This window comes from Phocoena sinus, chromosome 1 (genome assembly GCF_008692025.1).
Source record: "Phocoena sinus isolate mPhoSin1 chromosome 1, mPhoSin1.pri, whole genome shotgun sequence".
Lineage (NCBI taxonomy): Eukaryota > Metazoa > Chordata > Mammalia > Artiodactyla > Phocoenidae > Phocoena > Phocoena sinus.
Genome location: NC_045763.1, coordinates 152,570,994 through 152,593,912, shown reverse-complemented (window position 1 = coordinate 152,593,912; position 22,919 = coordinate 152,570,994). Strand labels below are relative to the sequence as shown.

Sequence of the window (22,919 nt, the reverse complement as noted above, 5' to 3'; positions counted from 1 at the left end):
ATGTATGCATGGACGTCTCTGGAAGGATACACAGAGACTGGTAAGAGTGGCTGGTCGGGGAGAGGGGCTCAGTGGGACTAGGAAGCTGCAGGAGAAGCTTGGGAGGGAAATTTACTTATATATACTGTACTTCTACTATACACTCTTGTATCTGTTGAGTTTCATATCATGTGAAGGGGTTACCTATTCAAAAAACAAATAAAGTAATTTTTTAAATGTTTAAGTAAGAACCTCGAGCAAGAGACACAGAGAGAGTTCTTGTTCCCTGAGCTCAGACTAAATATCCAGAGGGAGGCAGCACATGAACCAGGACTCAGGACAAGTTTGACTTTGTACTTCTTCAGAAATAAGCATTTATAGAATCATGGAATTTCAAGGTGAAAAAGTCTTAGAGTCCCCAGACCCACTTTTCTTCTGTGGCAGAGGGAAGGACAATCTGAGAATGAACATGAGATGCCCAGCAGCCTGGCCATGGTCCCCACCCAGCTGGGCCTCAGAGCTGCTCTTCTTGCAGCTTGCAGGGTATCAGGTGTCTTTCTTGATCCCTGATCGTCCCCAGAGCATCAGGTGTCCCTCCTGGAACCTTCCTATCCCTGGGTCAGCTGGAGAGTCTAGACCCTGGGTTTGAAGCCGCACTTCTCATTTAACCCTGAAGTCCTGTGAGTGATGATAGAGGGATCAGGGTAATGGCAACCTCACTCATCTTTGAGAGTTTTCTGTTTCTCTCTCTTGATATCTGTCTATCTATCTTCAAATCACAGTTCTCCGTGGATCCTCACAGCAACCGCATAGGGCATATCTGATCCCCAATTTTCAAATGACAGCAAAATATTTATACAAAGATTTGTTTTCCAAGTACGTTTCTCATTGCAGCCCCCCATTAACCTCATATAGGGCAAGGAAAGTTTTATTAATGCAGATATAAAAGATGAGAATATTAAAGAGGCACCTCTGAAATAGTGAGCCTTTGGGCTAAGAACATGTGGGCTTGAATCCTGAGGCAAAGGATTCTTTACACTTATTTCCTCCAGGGTAAAGTGGGGATAATAATATCTATATCCTTGGTCACCATATAGGGTTGTTGTTAGGATTAAATGACTCTGGTTCTAAAGAGTTTCAAGACATTCTAAGATTTCTCATTTCTCAACCTGTTCTATCATTTAAAGTTTATTTTTATTTTGAAAATGTGTTACAAAGAAGAGAGAATAATGTAATGAACCTGATGTATCTATCACTCTCTTCAACAATGGTCAGTACAAGGCCAGTCTTGTCTCAGCGATACCTCTACCCACTCCTCCCTCTTTTGCTTTATTGACCAGATTTTAAAATAATAAAGTGTATTCCTAACATCCCTAAAAGGTGACTCACAGGTTATTTGGGCTTTTAAAGAATATTATTAGCGATTTATAAGATTTAAATGTTTAAACACATTTGTTATGTTTCAACCTATTGTAGTCATGATCCTTTTTAATGCTCAACTTGACCAGGGACACCTTATGCTGGGTAGCTTCCAAGTCCTTTTGGCATAACTCTAGTAATCTTTTTTTTCTTTTTTTTTAACATCTTTATTGGAGTATAGTTGCTTTACAATGTTGTGTTACTTTCTGCTGTATAACAAAGTGAATTAGCTATATGTATACGTATATCCCCATATCCCCTCCCTCTTACGTCTCCCTCCCACCCTACCTATCCCACCCCTCTAGGTGGTCACAAAGCACCAAGCTGATCTCCCTGTGCTATGCAGCTGCTTCCCACTAGCTATCTAATTTACATTTGGTAGTGTATATATGTCAGTGCTACTCTCTCACTACGTCCCAGATTACCCTTCCGCCTCCCCGTGTCCTCAAGTCCATTCTCTACGTCTACGTCTTTATTCCTCTCCTGTCCCTAGGTTCCCTAGTCTGAAGTCAGGGAGCCTGATTCCTCCAGCTCTGTTTTTCTTTCTCAAGATTGCTTTGGCTATTCGGGGTCTTTTGTGTTTCCATACAAATTGTGAAATTTTTTGTTCTAGTTCTGTGAAGAATGCCACTGGTAATTTGATAGGGGTTGCAATGAATCTGTATGTTGCTTTGGGTAGTATAATGATTTTCACAATGTTGATTCTTCCAATCCAAGAACGTGGTATATCTCTGCATCTGTTTGTATCGTCTTTAATTTCTTTCATCAGTGTCTTACAGTTTTCTGCATACAGGTCTTTTGTCTCCTTAGGTAGGTTTATCCCTAGGTATTTTATTCTTTTTGTTGCGATGGAAAATAGGAGTGTTTCCTTAATTTTTCTTTCAGATTTTTCATCATTAGTGTATAGGAATGCAAGAGATTTCTGTGCATTAATTTTGTATCCTGCTACTTTACCAAATTCATTGATTAACTCTAGTAGTTTTCTGGTAGCATCTTTAGGATTCTCTATGTATAGTATCATGTCATCTACAAATAGTGACAGTTTTACTTCTTTTCTGATTTGGATTCCTTTTATTTCTTTTTCTTCTCTGATTTCTTTTATTCCTTTTTCTTCTCTGATTTCTGTGGCTAAAACTTCCAAAACTATGTTAAATAATAGTGGTGAGAGTGGGCAACCTTGCTTGTTCCTGATCTTAGAGGAAATGGTTTCGGTTTTTCACCATTGAGAACAGTGTTGACTGTGGGTTTGTCATATGTGGCCTTTATCATGTTGAGGTAGGTTCCCTCAGTGCCTACCTTCTGGAGAGTTTTTATCATAAATGGGTGTTGAATTTTGTTGAAAGCTTTTTCTGAATCTACTGAGATGATCATATGGTTTTTATCCTTCAGTTTGTTAATATGGTGTATCACATTAATTTGTGTATATTGAACAATCCTTGCATTCCTGGGATAAACCCCACTTGATCGTGGTGTATGATCCTTTTAATGTGCTGTTGGATTCTGTTTGCTAATATTTTGTTGAGGATTTTTGCATCTATGTTCATCAGTGATATTAGCCTGTAGTTTTCTTTTTTTGTGACATCTTTGTCTGGTTTTGGTATCAGGGTGATGGTGGCCTTGTAAAACGAGTTTGGGAGTGTTCCTCCCTCTGCTATATTTTGGAAGAGTTCGAGAAGGATAGGTGTTAGGTCTTCTCTAAATGTTTGATAGAATTCGCCTGTGAAGGCATCTGGTCCTGGGCTTTTGTTTGTTGGAAGATTTTTTTTTTTTTAACATCTTTATTGGGGTATAATTGCTTTACAATGGTGTGTTAGTTTCTGCTTTATAACAAAGTGAATCAGTTATATATATACATATGTTCCCATATCTCTTCCCTCTTGCATCTCCCTCCCTCCCACCCTCCCTGTCCCACCCCTCCAGGCGGTCACAAAGCACCGAGCTGATCTCCCTGTGCTATGCAGCTGCTTCCCACTAGCTATCTACCTTACGTTTGGTAGTGTATATATGTCCATGCCTCTCTCTCTCGCTTTGTCACAGCTCACCCTTCCCCCTCCCCATATCCTCAAGTCTGTTCTCCAGTAGGTCTGTGTCTTTATTCCTGTCTTACCCCTAGGTTCTTCATGACATTTTTTTTCTTAAATTCCATATAAATGTGTTAGCATATGGTATTTGTCTGTTGGAAGATTTTTAATCACAGTTTCAATTTCAGTGCTTGTGATTGGTCTGTTTATATTTTCTGTTTCTTCCTGGTTCAGTCTCGGAAGGTTGTGCTTTGAATTCATCCATTTCTTCCAGGTTGTCCATTTTATTGGCATAGAGTTGCTTGTAGTAATCTCTCATGATCCTTTTCATTTCTGCAGTGTCAGCTATTACTTCTCCTTTTTTATTTCTAATTCTGTTGATTTGAGTCTTCTCCCTTCTTTTCCTGATGAGTTTGGCTAATGGTTTATCAATTTTGTTTATCTTCTCAAAGAACCAGCTTTTAGTTTTATTGATCTTTGCTATTGTTTCCTTCATTTCTTTTTCATTTATTTCTGACCTGATCTTTATGATTTCTTTCCTTCTGCTAACTTTGGGGTTTTTTTAGTTGTTGTTGTTGTTATTCTTCTTTCTCTGATTGCTTTAGGTGTAAGGTTAGGTTGTTTATTTGAGATGTTTCTTGTTTCTTGAGGTAGGATTGTATTGCTATAAATTTCCCTCTTAGAACTGCTTTTGCTGCATCCCATAGGTTTTGGGTCATCGTGTTTTCATTGTCATTTGTTTCTAGATATTTTTTTATTTCCTCTTTGATTTCTTCAGTGATCTCTTGGTTATTTAGTAGTGTATTGTTTAGCATCCATGTGTTTGTATTTTTTACAGGTTTTTTCCCTGTAATTAATATCTAGTCTCATAGTGTTGTGGTCGGAAAAGATACTTGATATGATTTCAGTTTTCTTAAATTTACCAAGGCTTGATTTATGACCCAAGATATGATCTATTCTGGAGAATGTTCCATGAGCACTTGAAAGGAAAGTATATTCTGTTGTTTTTGGATGGAATGTCCTATGAATATCAATTAAGTCCATCTTGTCTAATGTATCATTTAAAGCTTGTGTTTCCTTATTTATTTTCATTTTGGATGATCTGTCCATTGGTGAAAGTGGGATGTTAAAGTCCCCCACTATTATTGTGTTACTGTTGATTCCCCCCCTTTTATGGCTGTTAGCATTTGCCTTATGTATTGAAGTGCTCCTATGTTGGGTGCATAAATATTTACAATTGTTATATCTTCTTCTTGGATTGATCCCTTGATCACTATGTAGTGTCCTTCTTTATCTCTTATAATAGTCTTTATTTTAAAGTCTATTTTGTCTGATATAAGAATTGCTACTCCAGCTTTCTTTTGATTCCTATTTGCAAGGAATATCTTTTTCCATCCCCTCACTTTCAGTCTGTATGTGTCCCTAAGTCTGAAATGGGTCTCTTGTAGACAGCATATATATGGGTCTTGTTTTTGTATCCATTCAGCCAGTCTATGTCTTTTTGTTGGAGCATTTAATCCATTTACATTTAAGGTAATTATCAATGTGTATGTTCCTATTACCATTTTCTTAATTGTTTTGGTTTGTTTTTGTAGGTCTTTTCCTCCTCCTGTGTTTCCTGCCTAGATAAGTTCCTTTAGCATTTGTTGTAAAGCTGGTTTGGTGGTGCTGAATTCTCTTAACTTTTGCTTGTCTGTAAAGGTTTTAACTTCTCCATCAAAACTGAATGAGATCCTTGCTGGGTAGAGTAATCTTGGTTGTAGGTTTTCCCTTTCATCACTTTAAATATGTCCTGCCACTACCTTCTGGCTTGCAGAGTTTCTGCTTAAAGATCAGCTGTTAACCTTACGGGGATTCCCTTGTTTGTTATTTGTTGCTTTTCCCTTGCTGCTTTTAATATTTTCTCTTTGCATTTAATTTTTGATAGTTTGATTAAACATGTCTTGAATCCATGTTTCTCCTTGGATTTATCCTGTATGGGACTCTCTGCACTTTGTGGACTTGATTGACTATTTCCTTTCCCATGTTTGGGAAGTTTTCAACTATAATCTCTTCAAATATTTTCTCAGTCCCTTTTTTTCTTCTTCTTCTTCTGGGACCCCTATAATTCGAATGTTGGTGTATTTAATGTTGTCCCAGATGTCCCTGAGACTGTCCGCAATTCTTTACATTCTTTTTTCTTTATTCGCTCTGCAGTAGTTATTTCCACTATTTTATCTTCCAGGTCACTTATCCATTCTTCTGCCTCAGTTATTCTGCTACTGATTCCTTCTAGAGAATTTTTAATTTCATTTATTGTGTTGTTCATCATTGTTTGTTTGCTCTTTATTCTTCTAGGTCCTTGTTAAACGTTTCTTGTATTTTCTCCATTTTATTTCCAAGTTTTTGGATCATCTTTACTATCATTACTCTGAATTCTTTTTCAGGTAGACTGCCTGTTTCCTCTTCATTTGTTTGGTCTGGTGGGTTTTTACCTTGCTCCTTCATCTGCTGCATATTTCTCTGTCTTCTCATTTTGTTTAATTTGCTGTGTTTGACGTCTCCTTTTTGCAGGCTGCAGGTTCGTAGTTCCCATTGTTTTTGGTATCTGCCCCCAGTGGGTGAGGGTGGTTCAGTGCCTTGTATAGGCTTCCTGGTGGAGGGGACTTGTGCCTGTGTTCTGGTGGGTGGGGCTGGATCTTGTCTCTCTGGTGGGCAGGGCCACGTCTGGTGGTGTGTTTTGGGGTGTCTGTGAACTTTTTATGATTTTAGGCAGCCTATCTGCTAATGGGTGGAGTTGTGTTCCCGTCTTACTAGTTGTTTGGCATGGGGCATCCAGCCCTGGAGCTTGCTAGCCGTTGGGTGGAACTGGGTCTTAGCATTGAGACAGAGATCTCTGGGAGAGCTTTCGCTGATTGATATTACATGGGGCTGGGAGGTCTCTGGTGGTCCAGTGTCATGAACTCGGCTTTCCTACTTCAGAGGCTCAGGCCTGACACCAGGCTGAGCACCAAGAGCCTGTCAGCCACACAGCTCAGAAGAAAAGGGAGGAAAAAAAATTAAAAAGAAAAATTATTAACATAAAATAATAATAGTTTTAAAAGAAAAGAGCAACCAAACCAATAAACAAATCCACCAATGATAACAAGCGCTAAAAACTAAACTAAGGTAAACATAAATATCAGAAACGAATCAGTCGCAGACAGCAAACCCCAAGTCTACAGTTGCTCCTAAAGTCCACCACCTCAATTTTGGGAACATTCATTGTCTCTTCAGGTATTCCACAGATGCAGGGTACATCAAGTTGATTGTGGGGTTTAATCCGCTGCTCCTGAGGCTGCGCAGAGAAATTTCCCTTTCTTTTCTTTGTTCGCAGTCCCCAGGGTTCAGCTTTGGTTTGCGCCCCACCTCTGTGTATAGGTCGCCCTCAGGCATCTTTTGGGAAGTCTGAGGTCAGTAGGTGTTCTGTAGGAGTTGTTCCACATGGAGGTGTATTTTTGATGTATTTGTGGGCAGGAAAGTGATCTCCACATCTCACTCCCCCGCCATCTTGAAGGTCCCTCCAACTCTAGTAATCTTTGACGCTTTGTTTGCTTTTATGGTGTAACAAGATGCTCTAGGCTCATCTTATATATTTGCTGCTTCAGACCCTTCTCCAAGGAAGCCTGATTTCTTTGTGGGGGATGGTATATAGAGTTCATAATCTGATTGCTAGGGGGTACTCACTCCTTCCAGGATGATCCTTGTTTCTAGGCCTTGCTAGGTATTGTGTGTGTGTGTGTGTGTGTGTGTGTGTGTGTGTATGTGTGTGTGTGTGTGTGTATGGATGGATGTAACATAAAACATATGGAGTTCATCCTGATACTCTCAGTTCACAATCAGGACTACAAAATTTTAACCTGATCTCATCGAGCTTACATTTGTATCTTCTTGCAATAGGAAACCCTTGTTTTTCAGTAATTTAAATATTAGTACGCATTTGGTTTATCCCACGATACACATAGCAAAAGTCTCAGAATAACAACAACAATAATGATTATTGAAAACAGTTTAGGATTTTGGGGTGGCGGGAATGAGGCAGTTCTTTTTATTCTTAGGATATATCCCTCCAAGGATACAGAGTCAAATTACTGTGTTTTAATTTCTCTATGTGTAGTCATGCCAACCAGCTGGACATACAGACTCATTTGCTACACTTTCATTTTAGGGATTTCTTTCAAAAATATTGTTCCTTACGATTATGTCAAATATTTACATGTTCCAAAGCAAATCCACAAAACAAGGTATATTCAATATCCCTGTTCCCTCCACCTCATTCCTCCCCCTCCCTATAAGTCCTTTAAATTTTATTTTACGCTTTATCCTTTTATTGTCTTCGCAGAATATAAGCAAATACATATATATCTTTGCATTCATTCTCCCTTTCTTAAATAAATGGTAGCATATTAAGCACACTTTTTCCTGTCGTGTTTCTTTTCACTTGACAATAATCCTGTAGGTCAGAACTTGGGCATCATATAAGATATATTTCAAAAAGATTCCTAGAACTGAGGCTACTGGGACAAAGAGTAAATGCATACTTATTTTGATAGATATGGCCGCATTCCCCTCTACATAGGTGGATGTGACCATTTTCTGCAGACACGTTTTAATGTTAAAGCAAATGATTAAATGAGATATGTTATCTGTAGTGAGAAAGGCTAAATGATTGCCGCAAAGGACCAGACCTGGGACTTGAACTCTTGAAATGCCACCTCATAGTCTAGTGGTCTGACCCACTGTCCTGTACCTTCTCCCCATTTAACAGATGAAGAAAATGAGTCACATGTAGGGACGTGATCTATGCAAAATGATAAAACAAGCTAGGACCTAAAACCCATGTCTCCTAACACTAAAATTAGATCTCCTTTTAATGGGTAATTTATTTATGGTGAACTTGGTTTGATTATCTGTAGATGGGGAAGAAAAACATAATAGTTCTCCTAAGTAAAAAAATTAATGAGATAATTATGGGTAAATTCTCCCTTGGGTGTAGGAGAGATTCTTTGAGGAGTGGCTTAACTCCTTCAGGTGACTACGGATTCAGCAATTCGATTATGATGTCAGGCCACAATAATGATCTTATGAAGAGAGAGATGATCCTCGCTTCCCAAAGTCCAGCATGCTTAGGCACCTTGCAGAATCGGTCCCATTTCTTGCAGAGTGCTTTGAATTTTTGTGAACAAAGATGCTGTTATGCTATATAAAACTGCCCAAATGGGTGTGGACAACGATGTAATTTCCCAGTGAATGAACAAGTTGCAAAGCACAAAGGCTTTTCTTTTCCTCTCCTAAAGTGACCCTGGGGTTCTTCTTTGTGCTTGCTTTGTGACAGGTTGATTGACTTATGTGCAATTTGGGACGCTGGAGTGTTCCTTCCCGCTGCAGACTGGAAGGGAGCCCCCTCTGGTGTTACAGGAAGGAGGCTGAATGAGGCAGAGACGGTGAGTGGGGCTTGGGCCTGGGCCTGGGCCCCGTGTCTCAGGGGTAGGGTGGGAAGAAATTCTCACCTCCTGCCCCTTCTCTTTGATGAGAGACGTTTCAGGCCCCGGAATTTTCTGAGGGGACATCTCCTTCCTTCTCCCCAGAGTTGGCCACAGAGCCAGACCTCAAGGCTCTCCTAGGCCAGAGGCTGACTTTGGGGAAGCATTTGTTCCTTTTTCTCCAGCAGATGCAGTGAGCCGGCATTAGCCCTGCCATTGTCCCGACTGTTCAGTTGAAAAATTGGGAAACAGCTGTGTTTGTGGCCCTCACTCCCCCTTAGCCTGGCCTCCACAACCTGGGAGCCTCCTGAGTGACAGCCCCAGCATATGGGGGGCAGTCTGAGAACCCCTCCTCTGGGCGGAGCAGTGGGCCCTGGCAGATGGACAGCTGTCCAGGGCACCGTAAACAGCTGAAGCTGACATCACTGAAGCCACACCCTGTGTCCAGGGTCTGCATTGTTCCATTCTGGGGTAAAGTTTCCTGCTGCTCCCAGCGACTCCTGTCTTAGTCTCAAGGCAGGGATGGCAGGGGAGTACATGCAAGCAATAAGGGCTACAAATTTAACCAAGGAGTAATTGGCATTGAATCACACGCTAGCAGCCTGGAGGCTTCTGGGCTGGCGGAGTCTGACCTGCAGGCCGGAACAGAGAAAGGTTTCCCTGTTCTTGAGTGTGGGCATCTCAGCCTCATTGCTCCAACTCCCTTTTCAGATGGCTTCTGTTCTCCCAGAAAGAGTTGGAGATTTAGGCTGGGAGGATGCAGGCAGGGAGGGAGTTGAAAGGTAGGAACAGAATACGCTGATGACATGGATTCTGGCTGTCCTTGCTTTGTGACTGTAGGAAAGTTTCAAACCGCTCTAGGTTTATACAGTAGGGATAATAATGAACATCTTGTAAAGATTAAACATATAAAGAACCCTGCACTGTGCCTGGCTTACACTAGGTATTCAGTAAATGAAATTATTTGTCATATCAACAGCGGCTCAGATATACTTGTTTTATGAAGGTAGATATACTTGTTTTATGAAGGTAGTTTCTGTGTGGGTTCTCTTAGGTCTACGACTTGCCTTAGAACAGTGTCAGGTTTCGGGGACCAGCAGGGAAATCCATCTGACCACAGGACTTTTTCACCTGTTACTAAGTATTGAACTTTAACATACTGGCAGTAGTGGGGCAGGGGGTGGGGCACCATTCTTTTGGTTTGTATTTGGAGGACTCTGATTGCAGAAATAGTGTACAGGTTATTATAATGGGCCTGTAAATATATGTAAAACAGCATGGGAACAGATCCCCAGGTTTGTGCCAGAATCAGGGGTTAGTCCAGCTTTGTGGTCACTGTGGCCCCTCTCTTGGCACTTTTTCATGAACCCACCCTACTTTCTATCTCTGCTCCCGCTCCTAAGGCCCCTCCACTCTCCTCCCTGGGCACACACACTCTGGGTTGCCTAACCAGATCCCTGCCTAAGGAACCTGGGAGCCCCCCGACCTTCTCTGATGATAGCAATGTCACTACCCAGCAGCACATCTGAGTGGCAGCCAGAGTCACACCCTGCTGCATCCTGCCTGATGCAGAGCAAACCTATCCAGGCTTTGCACCTCTGGACACTTCCAGTCTAATCCACGAGCCCTAAAATTGGAACCTAATATTGGTTCCCTATTGCTTTACAGTGCATTCATTTACATTAGTTGTGTCATTTGACTTTCACGACAATTCTGTGATGTGGGCAAGGCTGGCGTCATCATTCGCATTTGATTGATGAACACAATGAGGCTCAAGAAGTTACTTCTCCAACGTCCACAAAACGGACGGCAACAGAACTCATATTAGAACTCAGATGTCCTGGGGCTTCCCTGGTGGCGCAGTGGTTAAGAATCCGCCTGCCAATGCAGAAGACTCGGGTTCGAGCCCTGGTCCGGGAAGATCCCACATGCCGCGGAGCAACTAAGCCCATGCACAACTACTGAGCCTGTGCTCCAGAGCCCACGAGCCACAACTACTGAGCCTATGTGCTACAACTACTGAAGCCCGTGTGCCTAGAGCCCGTGCTCTGCAACAAGAGAAGCCACCACAATGAGAAGCCAGCGCACCGCAACGAAGAGTAGCCCCTGCTCGCCGCAACTAGAGAAAGCCCGCGCGCAGCAACAAAGACCCAACGCAGCCAAAAATAAATAAAATAAATAAATTTTTTAAAAAAAGAAAGAACTCAGATGTCCTGAATTGTGGGCCGTTTTTCTTGCTGGGACACCACACTGCCTCCTCCAGTCTGAGGCACCCACACCTTCAGGAGGTCAAAGGATCAGAGGACCTTAAGACATACAGGGAAACTTTTAACAGAAGAAGAAAAGAGCACACACATATGGCCACGTGAGGACCACTGAGCTCTGCAGGGGTCTGAGCCGGTTCTTTAGAGGTGGTAACAGCCATCCTTGCCAGAATCAGCACTGGAGGACTCCCCAGCCGCCAGCGCTGTGCATTTTCCATTTAATCCTCCTCACAGTAACCCTATGAAATAGGGCCCATTGTTACCCACATTTTACTGGTGACGGAAATACGGAAAGGTGGAGGAACATGCTCAGGGCACCACAGCTGAGAAAGCAGCGGCACCTGAACTCGAATCCCAGCAGTTCTCCAGCTCTGGGACCCACACGGTCGGCCATTTGGGCTTGGGGTTGCAGGGTTTTTTCAGGGTGGTTTGGGGCTGCATACATGTTTCTGAGCAAGCCTCCGGCCAGGTTCCAGGTAAGAATCTGATTTTGTCTCTCCACTTGGGAAGCCTCAGAGGAGCAAGTCCTCTGTTTCTCTGTCCTCCTTCCCTCTGGCTCTTCTCCTTTTGTTCTGGGCCACTGCCATCTGGAGCGGCCCCAGGCATCTGCTCCCCAGCACAGGTCTCCTCCCTCCCCCCTCCTCCTGCAGCCCCAGCATGAGGCACCTTCCCACACAGACTAACCTCTCCCATCCCGTGTCTCCCCTGCCCCAGTGCTTCAGCCCCTGGGCCTCGCCAGGCACTCAGAGCAGACACCTGCCCTCTGATGCAAGGCAGAAGAACCACCCAGCTCCCCCAGGCCTTCAGTTTCTCAAATGGAGTCATTTGGTTAATGGCACTCACACTCCTCAGCCCCTCTGCCTGTTGGTAAGAAGCTGGGCCTTCTCTCTCCAGAAACATTACAACAGGCTGCTGTGGCCAGCGTGGGCTCAGGACGCACCACTGTGGGATGACTGGGGAAGGGCCGTGGAACTGCATTAGGAACTGTTTTGCCTCCGCACTCCCTGCCCCAGGACCAAGTCCGGGCCCCTGAGGCAGCATCCATGCTTAGCCACCTTCTCCTGGGTGCTGAGATCTGCAGGGCTAGGTGTGGAGCCACAGCTGGCAGCAGTAAAAGCTATTGCCCTCAATCGCATGTGCTATCTACCTCGTTTCTGCTGAGGTGATGCAATCACTTCTACACCCCTCTCAGCCTTCTTTGCTGCCCTACTAAACCCACCTTTTTACTGGAGGCTGGGCTGTTGGGTTTGAGACAGCATGTCACCCTGTGAGTTTCCGTTTCTAATGGGAGGATTATAGACTATAGCAAAGGGAGGCCTTTCTAAAAGCAGGTGTACGCGCTCACTCGGGGCATTAACACCAAGCTTTTCCCTACACCGCTGGAGCCAATGGTGTCTTCGGTGTGAGCATAATAGCCAGCACTTTGCACCAGACTTCTAGACAAATGCATCCTATAATGCAGGAAACAACCTTCCCGTCTGTTCCACCTCCTCTCCTCCACGCGCCTGTATTTTCACATCTCCTCCAGCCTGTAGAAGCCTGCCAGGATGGCAGTTGGATCCAGACCGATGTCTGTGTTGGATGTGAATGCAGAGGGCTGGAGAGAGAGGAAGAACAGATGCTGCTCCCTCCTGCTGTCTTAGTGCTTTCCTCCCTGTGCCTCCTTATCATGTCACACAGGAATCTTAAAAATGCCACCGGGGTTGTGCAATCCTTGGAATATCAGCAGCTAGACCAATATTGACAGCAGGATGGAAGCCTCAGAAGAACTGACCTGGCTCCATTGAGGCTGACTCCAGTCTGGTGCAGTTGATGTCATAGGTCATGGACCACTGGTGGAAGAAGCTGGCATGAACAAGGGCAGGACTGGGGCCGTGCAGGGTGGTCTCCAGGAGTTTGAAGCACTTTGGTTAAGGAGGCCAGGGTAAAGGCAGGAGAGAGGGCAGCGCAGAGCTGCTTTGGCTGGTCTGGAATCTTGCGGGAACCTCCCTGCTCTCTGGTCCACAGTAGACAACACTTGTGCAGATAACCGTATGTCGGCTCTAAGAGTGAATAATAACTCCTTGGCCACAGAGCTAACGTATGGTTATTAGCACAGGCATTGTGTACTTTGTACATCTACAAAATAGATCTGTAGGTTCGAAAGTCCAGCTTGTCCAAAGTCATGTAGCAAAGCATTGCACCAGCTGTAACTCGTGGGGAAGGGGAAATGACCAATAGTTTCTGAATGCTTAGTTTGGGCCAGGCCTTGTGTTAGATGCTATACATAAACGTTAGCCCATTAATTCATTTAAAATGAATCAAATCAACTCAGTTAATAATCGTCACAATAATCTTATAATAAGTGTATTATCCCGTTCAAAGACAAGAAAACTGAGGCTCTAAGAGAGAGAGTAAACAAATTGCTGGAGACCATGCAGCAGGTAAATGGCTGAGGTGGGATTGAAACAAATGTGTGTGGCTCGCAAGTCCATGCCCCTGCCATGTGCCAGAGGGATTATACTACGTCACTTACTCTTGAAGCTGCGTCTCAGAATCCATGTCTGGTGTGTTTCCCCTGGTCTGCATCTTCTTAGCTAGCCCTGTTCTACCTTGAGCTGGTGCTCGCTTCTATGAAGAACACAGGAAAAAGGTAGAAGCCACTGCCCTCACTCTCAAGAAGCTCACAGTCCGGTTAAGGGGCTGGAGGTCATCTCTCTTTCCCTTAACCCAAGCTTCTTCAATAATCTTGCCCCACCCCCTGCCCCCTTTTTTTTTTCCTGCTTGAACTCATCCTATGGTTTTCAAATGGCTTTAGAACCCTGGTCTGTTGAAACTAGGCTTGGAATCCCACAAATAGAGGGTGGAGTAAGCAGCTTAACGTGAGTGACGTTTGAGCAGATGGGTCCAGATGGTAGCTCTTCAGATGCACAGAGGCCCCGACTCCAAATGGACACCCCACTCAGGGAGCCTGGGAACGCATTGGTCAGTGACTGGAATGAGGAGCTGGGGTTTGAAAGAAAGGTGGCTATAGGGGTTTGTACAGCTGTCACCCTTCTGGAAAGACAGAGGTTGAGCTTTCGGGCTGTTCTTTCTGCAGCATTCCCTTTGTACAGCATTTTGCAGTTTACTGTGGAAATAGGGACTAGACAAACAGTGACTTGTTCTGGGTGGCATCCAGGAACTTAGCCCTAGGTCTTTTTTAAAAAATCAATATTCAATATGTTAAAGTTAGGAATCCCCAAACCTAATTTTTCTTCAACTTTTCATTTCAACTGACAGATTTTACAATTCTCTTCATAGATCTCATAAATTTTAACAATCACTTGTTTGATTCCATTAATAAACTTAAATTCCTTTGAACATTTGAAACTGCATTTATAAATGTAATCATTCATTTCACTTTTTGAAGTATCCCAGTTTTCTTACAAAGTCTTCCAAGTTCTTATGTAATTAATTCTTTTTTCTCATTGATATTTTAAATAAAAGCTTTATTGAGATATAATTCACATACCATATAATTCACCTATATAAAGTATACAACTCGTTAATCAACTATACTTCAATAAAAAATAAATTTGAAAAAAAAATAAAGTATACAATGCATTGATTTTTAATATATTCACCAAGTTGGGCACCAATCACCATAATTAATTTTAGAACATTTTAATTACCTTCCACTTCCACCACAAAAACCCATACCCATTATCAGTCACTCCTCTTCCCACCCCCGACCCTGGTCTTCCTCTAGCCTTAGGCAATCACTAATCTATTTCCCACTTCTGTAGATTTGCCTGTTTCGGACATATAAATGGAATGGTACAGTATGTGGTCTTTTGTGTCTGGCTTCTTTTACTTAGCATGATGTTTTCAAGGTTCATCCGTGTTGTAACATGTGTCCATATGTCATTCCTTTTTATGGCTGAATAATATTCCTTTATATATAGATATACCACATTTTACTTCTGCATCATCGATTGATGGACATTTAGGTTGTTTCAACTTTTGGGCTATGATCAGTTACGCTACTGTGAGCATTCATGTTTAAGTTCTGACGTGGTCATACATTTTTAGTTCTCTTTGGTATATACCCAGGAGTGGATTGCTGGGTCATGTGGTAATTCTGTGTTTCATGTTTTGAGGAACCCTAGGTCTTCTCATACTAAATCCAAGCCTCCTTTTCAGGCCTTTTACCTTCAGTCTCTACCTTCTCTCCCACTCAGGTCCCTCCTTCTTACCCTTCCCAAATATTGGGCTGTACCCTTGGACACATAGGATTATGTCCATAGGATTATGATTACTTCCCCCTCCAGCCTTCCTCAGAGCAATTTCCCTTTACTAACAGGCCCAGGGGAGCCAGCTCTGCTATCCCGGGTGTCTTCTCCCCCACTTGGAGGTGGGTGGAGAGCTTCACAGCCCTCTCTCTCTCTTCTCCCTCCAGCTGTGAAGAAGATGTGTGTCTAATTGCTGTGAAACTTCCTCCCTGAGGGTAGAAAACAGGGAGATGAGTGTGAAGTTGGTTCTTAAGTTGTAGAGAGGTGGGGGCTCTTCTTCTCCTTCTTGGAGGTGGCAGAATTTCTCCCCCCACCGAGGGAAGGTTGTTTCCTGTGTCTTTAGCTGATGTCTCCAAGGTGGAGGCTGTCTGCATACCCTACATGTTAACTTTTGTTCCCTTTGCAATTTGCTTTACTTGCTAATCTCTATAAGAAAACTGGTCAGAGCTCAGTTAACCCCGAGCAGGGGCAGTGAGTGGAGCCGGAATAAGGGAAATTCACAGATATCCACAAACCTTTTTGAAGGCAGCCCCTGCACAGCGTGTCACATCAGCTAACAGGCAGCTATACTGACTACATTTGAGAGTCTTTTCCATTCCATGTATGTTTCCCAGTCCTGCCTCTTGGAGGATGAACGAATAAGCAATAATAATGAGGAGAAAATGGACAGCCCCAAAGAACTTCAGAAGGCTGGCTTGGCTGGATTATAGCACCAGCGATATCCCTCCCAGTGTGCCCAGCAACTGCCGGCCTGTGCGGTCGGCTGTGCAGGGCTGGGCTGTGGACCCAGCTGCCTGTATACTTTGGGCTGTCTTGCTATGCCAGGCTAAGATGTGTCAGGCTCCAGTTGGCCTGGGGTCAAAGAAACAGGATAAGGCAGCAACCCCACTTCTTCCATATATCGGGTTGTATGGACAAGGGTGTTCACTGTAGCATTGTGGTGATGGAGAAAAAATAAAGAAAAATAATCTAAAGGTCCACTATAAGCAGATGGTTAAAAGATTTGTTGTAGATCCACAGAAATCAGTTATGAAAAAGTATGCAGCAGGTCTCTTATGTCCAGGCTCTGCTGACTTAGTGACTCAACCAGCTCTGCCCCCACAGTGAGGTGCCTGCGCCTTTCCCCCTAGAAGGGGGGCACTTTCCTGGTGGGCGCAGCCTTCGTGTGGAGCCTGGCTGCCTTGTGGCTTTTGCACACCAAGGTGCCCTGCAAGTGCTCTGTGCCCCAGAGAGCCTGCAGTGAACACGAGAAATTCACTAGGTATTTATGGTGGGCACCTCGAGGAAAAGGTCCCTTCCCCCTTTCTTCTTTCCTGACCCCTCCTTCCCTCACCCCCAACTTAATAAATGGCCAAGTGGTTCAGGTTTCAACCTATAGATTAGTTCTGGGTGTTGAGCAGGAAACAGCTGTTTTCAGCCAAATCCTTAATCCTAAACCCAGGTGTCCCCCTCCACCCCCTCCCGGCGGGAATCAGGGCCACCTGATACTGTTGTTCCCCCACCCTGCACTCCTGCTGAGACCCTGACGGCCTCTGTGAACTTAGCCTAGGCAGGGAGAGGAGGGGCCGGACCTGCTGGTGCCCCTGCTACCAAGCGGAACCCTATCAATGGTTAAACACACAGCTCCTCACTCCTCCCAGATCTCTCCCCCTGACCATGCAAGGGAGCCAAGCATGAAACACAGCCACCGAGCAGATGGAGACCACCCCCCTCCAACCCTGAGAAGGGAGGAGGGGGGAGGGGGCTTGAATCCCATAACAAGGTGTCTTTAGCTGTTGGAAAATCCTAGAAGACAACTGGTTCAACCCCACACAGGGAGGAAGCGGAGTCTCCCCTCCTGGACAGGGGGAGAGGCAGATCTAGAAGCAGGCTGGTGAGTGCTTTCTTAGGCTGTCAAGTCCTTGGGCCCGGGAGGGTTTGGTGCCGTTACAGCCCCATAAAGGGGAGGTGGGAGGTTTGCGCGGGCAGAGAGACTTTGTAAAGATGCTGAGACTGTGGTCATTTCGTGGGCGGTGAAGGGGAGATGTGAGATATCCAGCTTCCCTGGGGCTTTCTCAAGAGGAAGGCAGGGAGCTCCCCCTGCGGCTTCCCCGTCTTGTCTCATCCTCTTCCAGAGACCCCTCTATCTTCCTTCTCCCAGCTTGGCGCTCTGTCTCTTTGGGATAGGCTGATGATCACTAATAGGGGGCATTTCCAGTTTCCTAGGATACCCCTCTGGCCTTCAGATGCCTGTGAGTGGAGGGAGTGAGTGGGCTCAGGTCACCATCTGTTGCAAGGTTCCTTCCTTGGCATGAGAGATGAAAGGGAGGAGGGGACCCGAGGTAGGAGGGGAAGCAGGGAGGAGGGTCCTCCACAGTGCCCAGGGCAACAACCCTCTGCTGAAGGTGACCTCAGAACCAGGGCAGCTAAGCGGAAGCGCTCGGGATGAGGACGTGGGGAGGCTGGGAACGGAGGTGATGGCCGTTCTGGGGTTAGTGCCTGGAGCGGCTGAATCCCAAGATTCTGGGAGTCTGTCTGTGGGTTGGAGAAAGCAGGTTGGCCTGACTGCGATCAGGCAGAAATCCTGAGAGGGAGTGGGGGAGGATTTCAGGAAAAATGGAGATGAATATGTCTGCTGAGCAGGGACAGGATCTACCTACTTCTTGGGACGCTTAATAGATATTATTATTATTTCGCAGCTGTTATTTTTATTACTCAGGCTTATACTGTAACAACAGTTTTTATCATTTGTGATTTAATCGAGGGTTTATAATATACTAATTCATTGATGGGATGCGTATCTCTCAGTAATAGGAAATATCTGATAAGATGGCTGTTCACTCGCCCCGCGAATATTTACGAATATTTATCGTACTGTCTCACTACAAAGGGAGACAAAACATGGACTCTGACCTCAGGAGGTTCAGAGTCTGATGCAGGAGATGGATGTTGGAGCAACTATTCCCACAGGCAGGAGGAAATGACCCCTAGAACAGAGTGTGCTGGGGAGCACAGGGGAAATTGCAGCCCACTTTCAGTGGGAAGGTAGGGTCAGCATCGCGGAGAGGTTGCCACTGAGGGCCTCGTAGAGAGGTAAGGGGATAGCACTTCCAGCCTATGCAGAGTGTGGCCAAAGGTCCAGAAAGCACCTGGCCGGTCTGGGGAGTGGTGCGAGGTCTGGGCTGGACCTGCGGGAGAGGAGGCTGAGTGGGGCGGGAGTCTGGTCACGGGGGCTTGCATGGTGCACAGAGACTGTAGATATTGTCTCTTAGGCCAGTTCCTCGACTGTTTCTTCTGCCAAAACAAACGTGATAGAGAACACACACTGGCTCTTTCTCCGTTCTTCAAGAAAGAAAACAGAAAGTGAGGGAAAATGTGATTATTATAGCAGTAACCCGAGCCACTCAGATTTATATTTATGTATAAATCATTTACAACTGTTCTTGGTTTGTACTGGGAACAGATTACTTGAGAAATTCCTCATATCCTAGTCCTGAGTTCCAGCTAAGAGGGCCTGCCTGCCTGTCTACAGGGAACCCCCCGGCCCAGTCTGGAATACTTCCGAGCTCTTTTCAGACCTCACACACACGGCCCTTCCTCACTTATTTTGACGTGCCTCTGTTTCCTGTTTTGCTTCAGCTCCTCTCTCTGATTTCTGAACGGGTTGCTTCTGGGCACCTATAGTAATAAACCTTGCTGCGTGTGTGTTTGTTTTTAATCTAATGCAGAATGGCTGAGTTTTGCGTTGGCTCTGTCGGGCTTTTATTATCTCTCTGTTCCCCCACAATACCCTGTGGCAATGATGTGTGAGTGTATTCCTTCGTTGGTTCTTGTAGAACTATTCTAGTCATTCCATTAGTTTATTCTAAGAGCTAGTTGCTGGCACGTGGCCTCATAGCACGAATCTGTTGGTGTGCGTATCCCCAGGCAGTAATTCGGGAGCACAGCCTCAGACTACCTGCAGAGCTGTTTGTTCACAACCCTGGGCATTTCGAACTGAACTTGGTTCCAAGCTCATGATCTCCCTGAGCCCCAGCCACTTCCAGACTCTTCCCCTTTCTTTATTCTTTTTTTTTTTTTTTTGCGGTACGCGGGCCTCTCACTGTTGTGGCCTCTCCCGTTGCGGAGCACAGGCCCTGGACGCGCAGGCTCAGCGGCCATGGCTAACCCAGAGACCATCCTCAAATCTCAGGGAGGCCTTGGAGGCCATCAAGCCATTCATCTGTCACACACACAGTCTCTTTCACACCTGCCCAGGGGCACCTGTGGAATCTGGAATCTAGAAGGCAGGTGGAGTGACGGGGAGAGGAGAAGTGGTCGAGAAACCTCACCCCTGGGCTTCGCTCCCAGAGCAGGAGGAGGATTTAGGGCAGAGAGTGGCCTGTGGCTAAGCCCCAGACCGGCCAGCAGATGGACAGCACGATGGGCAGATCACAGGCCCTCTCTAGGACTTAGGTTTACCTGATAAAGGTCTGTGTGTCGTGGAGTCACTTGAACGGTGAAACAGCTTCCATCTGGACTGCGCTTCACATTCCTATGCATTATTCATTGAGTGCTTCTCACGATGAGCCTCTGCAGCAGGCAAAGCGGGAATATTTATTTCCATTTTTGAGATTTTAAAAAAGGCTTAGAAAACAAGTAATTTACAAAAGATAAGTGGCAGGACTGAGATCTTTACTTGGATCTTCCTTTCCATAAATGTTTCCTGCCAGGGACCCTGCCAGACACTAGGGACACGAAAGTGATCAGGGCATTGTCTGAGCCTCACGAATTCCACAAAGAGGGGAGAAGGCGTAAGCCAGTGGTGAGCAGCCTACAGCCCTCAGGCCAATCCCAGCCCACTGCCTGTTTTGTAAATAAAGTTTTATTGGAATATAGCCATGCCCATCCGCTCACTTATTGTCTATGGCAGCCCTCACACCGTAATAGTGAAGTTCAGTACTTGTGACAGAGACCGTCTGTCTTACAAAGCCTAAAATATTTACTGTCTAGACATTTACAGAAAAGGTCTCCAACCCTTACTTTAATCACATAGTTTTGCCAGTGTGCTAAGGGCCTCAGAGAGGCAGGTTTAAGCTACAGTAGAGATGAGATGGACTCTCAGCTCTGCTTGGGGGAGGGGGACACAGGCTAAGCACAAGGAATTCTTCACTGAGCAGAAGATGTCTGAGCAGTGAGGTCTTGAAGACTGAGTAGGAATTAATCACGTGACAAGGAGGGAAGCCTTTCCAAGCACAGGGGATGGCACGGGTGAAGTATGGAGGCTGTAAACGGTGTGGTATGCTTAGAAAATGGCACAGCATTCAGTAAGGAAGCATTTAGGGTTTGGGTGGGCTTGGAGAGGCCTTCAGGAACCTGATTTCAAAGAGCCTTATGTGCTACGCTTGGGGGTTTGGATTCGATCTTATAGATTGATGGGGAGAAATGGAAAGCTTTTGCAGCAGAGCACTGATACGATCAGGTGGCGGTTTAGAAAAATCACCGTAATAGCAACATGGAGAAGGGATTGGAAGGAGACCAATTGGGAGGTTATTGCAGTGGTTCGTGAGACGTGATATTTACCAGAGGTAAACAGGTGGGAACATGCAGAAGGGAGGGGGGATGAGAGACACCGGGAGGGAGACAGTCCAAGGGCCTTGGTGCCTGGATGTGAGATGTGAGAAGAGGTGGGATTTAAGGGTGCTTCCAGGTGTCTAGCTTGGTGACTTAGGTGGGTACCACCAACAAAGACAGGGAATAGAGATGGAGGGTCAGGACCCTGATGGAGACACTGAGGACATCAGACAGAAGAGGATCCAGCAGTGTGATCAGTGCCGTCGTGGAGGTTAGAAGGCCCAGAGAGAAAATGAGGCCCCAGGGTGGTGTTTCAGAGGCCGAGGAGGAAAGGATGTTAGGAGGGATGGATGGGGTGGTTAACAAGTGTTAGTGCCTCCAAGAGGTCTGGCAAGATAAAGACTGAGAACACTGGTTTTGGCCATCAGGAGGCCAATGGGAGGTCCAGACAGGAGAGTTCCAGGATGTCATTGGATGAGGAGTGAATGGGAATGAAATAAGTAAAGACAGAAGCCACTGACCACTGTAGAAAAAAAAAAAAAAACTTGTATGAGAAGAAAAAACTTCAGGTACATATAGGGAGGCTGTGAGATGCAGAGAATGATGTTATGGTTTCGTTTTGAGAGAAACTCATGAACATGTTTCTCTGCTAAGGCAGGGAGCAAGTTGAGAAGAGTTTGGAAATTCAGGAGAGAGCAGATAGTTTGGGGTGTTTTTTTTTCCCCTAATTTATTTATTTATTTTAAGATGGGGAAAAAAAGCACTGATTATGACACCCTCCTGTGTCCCTCTTCACACACCCCATTAGCACGGGAGGGTTTCTTGGGGGGGTGCTTTATCTCCTTCGTTTCCAGCATAGTACACACTTTGGCTACATTTTAAGGGCCTCAGGAGATGGAAATGCCCTGAGTTTTCTTTCTTTCTTTTTTTTTTAATATCTTTATTGGAATATAATTGCTTTACATTGTTGTGTTAGTTTCTGCTGTACAACAAAGTGAATCAGCCATAAGCATACGCATGTCCCCATATCCCCTCCCTCTTGAGCCTCCCTCCCATCCTCCCTATCCCACCCCTCTAGGTCGTCACAGAGCATCGAGCTGGTCTCCCTGTGCAATGCAGCAGCTTCCCACTAGACAACCAATTGAGAGCAGAGGGTTGGGGCCGGGTTCAGGCAAAGGCAGGCAGGTAGGTGGAGGGAGGAATGCTTTTTTAATACAGAAAGTGGAGGTCACGGGAAGCTTATGTGTTCAACCAACATACTAGGGGCATTTCTGACTCTGACAGCACTGTCATTTCCAAGTGATAGAAAACTCAACTCCAGCTGGCTTAAAAATTCAAGAGAATTTTTAATATAAGCACACAAGTAATTTAAAATCCCCAAATAGGGCTTGCTTCAGGAAACGCTCCATCAGTGACTCAGTGACGCGAAGGATCAGGTCTTCCTGTGTCTCCTCTCTGCCTTCTGCAGTGTTGGAGTATCCTCACATTATGCTTGGAGACCCCCCTAATCCCACTCCCTGAAGCTCCATCCTCTCCCCTTAGCGGGGTTCCTCACTGGATCTCTTTCAGAAGAAGGGGAAACTTGTCTTTCGCAGAGCTTTCAGCAGAAGTCTACGTGGAGCACACTGCCTCCGGCTGGATGAAGTATCCTTTCCTGGACCAACCATAGCGGTGAGGGGTAGGGAATGCTAATTTTCTTATACTAATCACAAGCCAGCCCTGGAATTGGGGTAGGATCATTCCGCGAAAGAGGCAGAGAGAAATTTGCTGAAGAAAAATGTGGGTACTATTATGGACAGAATCGTGTCCCCCCCAACATTCATATGTTGAAGGTCTACCCACAATGTGACTCTATTTGGAGACTGGGCCTTTAAATAAGTAATTAAGGTTAAGTGATGTCATTATGATGCGCCCTAATCCAATAACGTTGGCGTCCTTATAAGAAGAGGA

General features: G+C 45.1%; 1 protein-coding gene across 6 annotated transcripts in view; it reads left to right on the top strand.

The window, feature by feature from the left end:
- The window catches only part of NFASC (neurofascin), a 188,525-nt gene that overhangs the window by 82,138 nt on the left and 83,468 nt on the right, over positions 1 to 22,919 (top strand). For 4 of the 6 annotated variants that reach the window (XM_032652104.1, XM_032652123.1, XM_032652073.1 and 1 more), the window contains exon 1: positions 8,793 to 8,881. The gene's annotated coding sequence lies outside the window, so the exon portion shown is untranslated. Of the gene's footprint in view, positions 1 to 8,772; positions 8,882 to 22,919 lie in introns of those variants that run through there. The other 2 variants (XM_032652083.1, XM_032652115.1) reach the window with 1 other exon arrangement.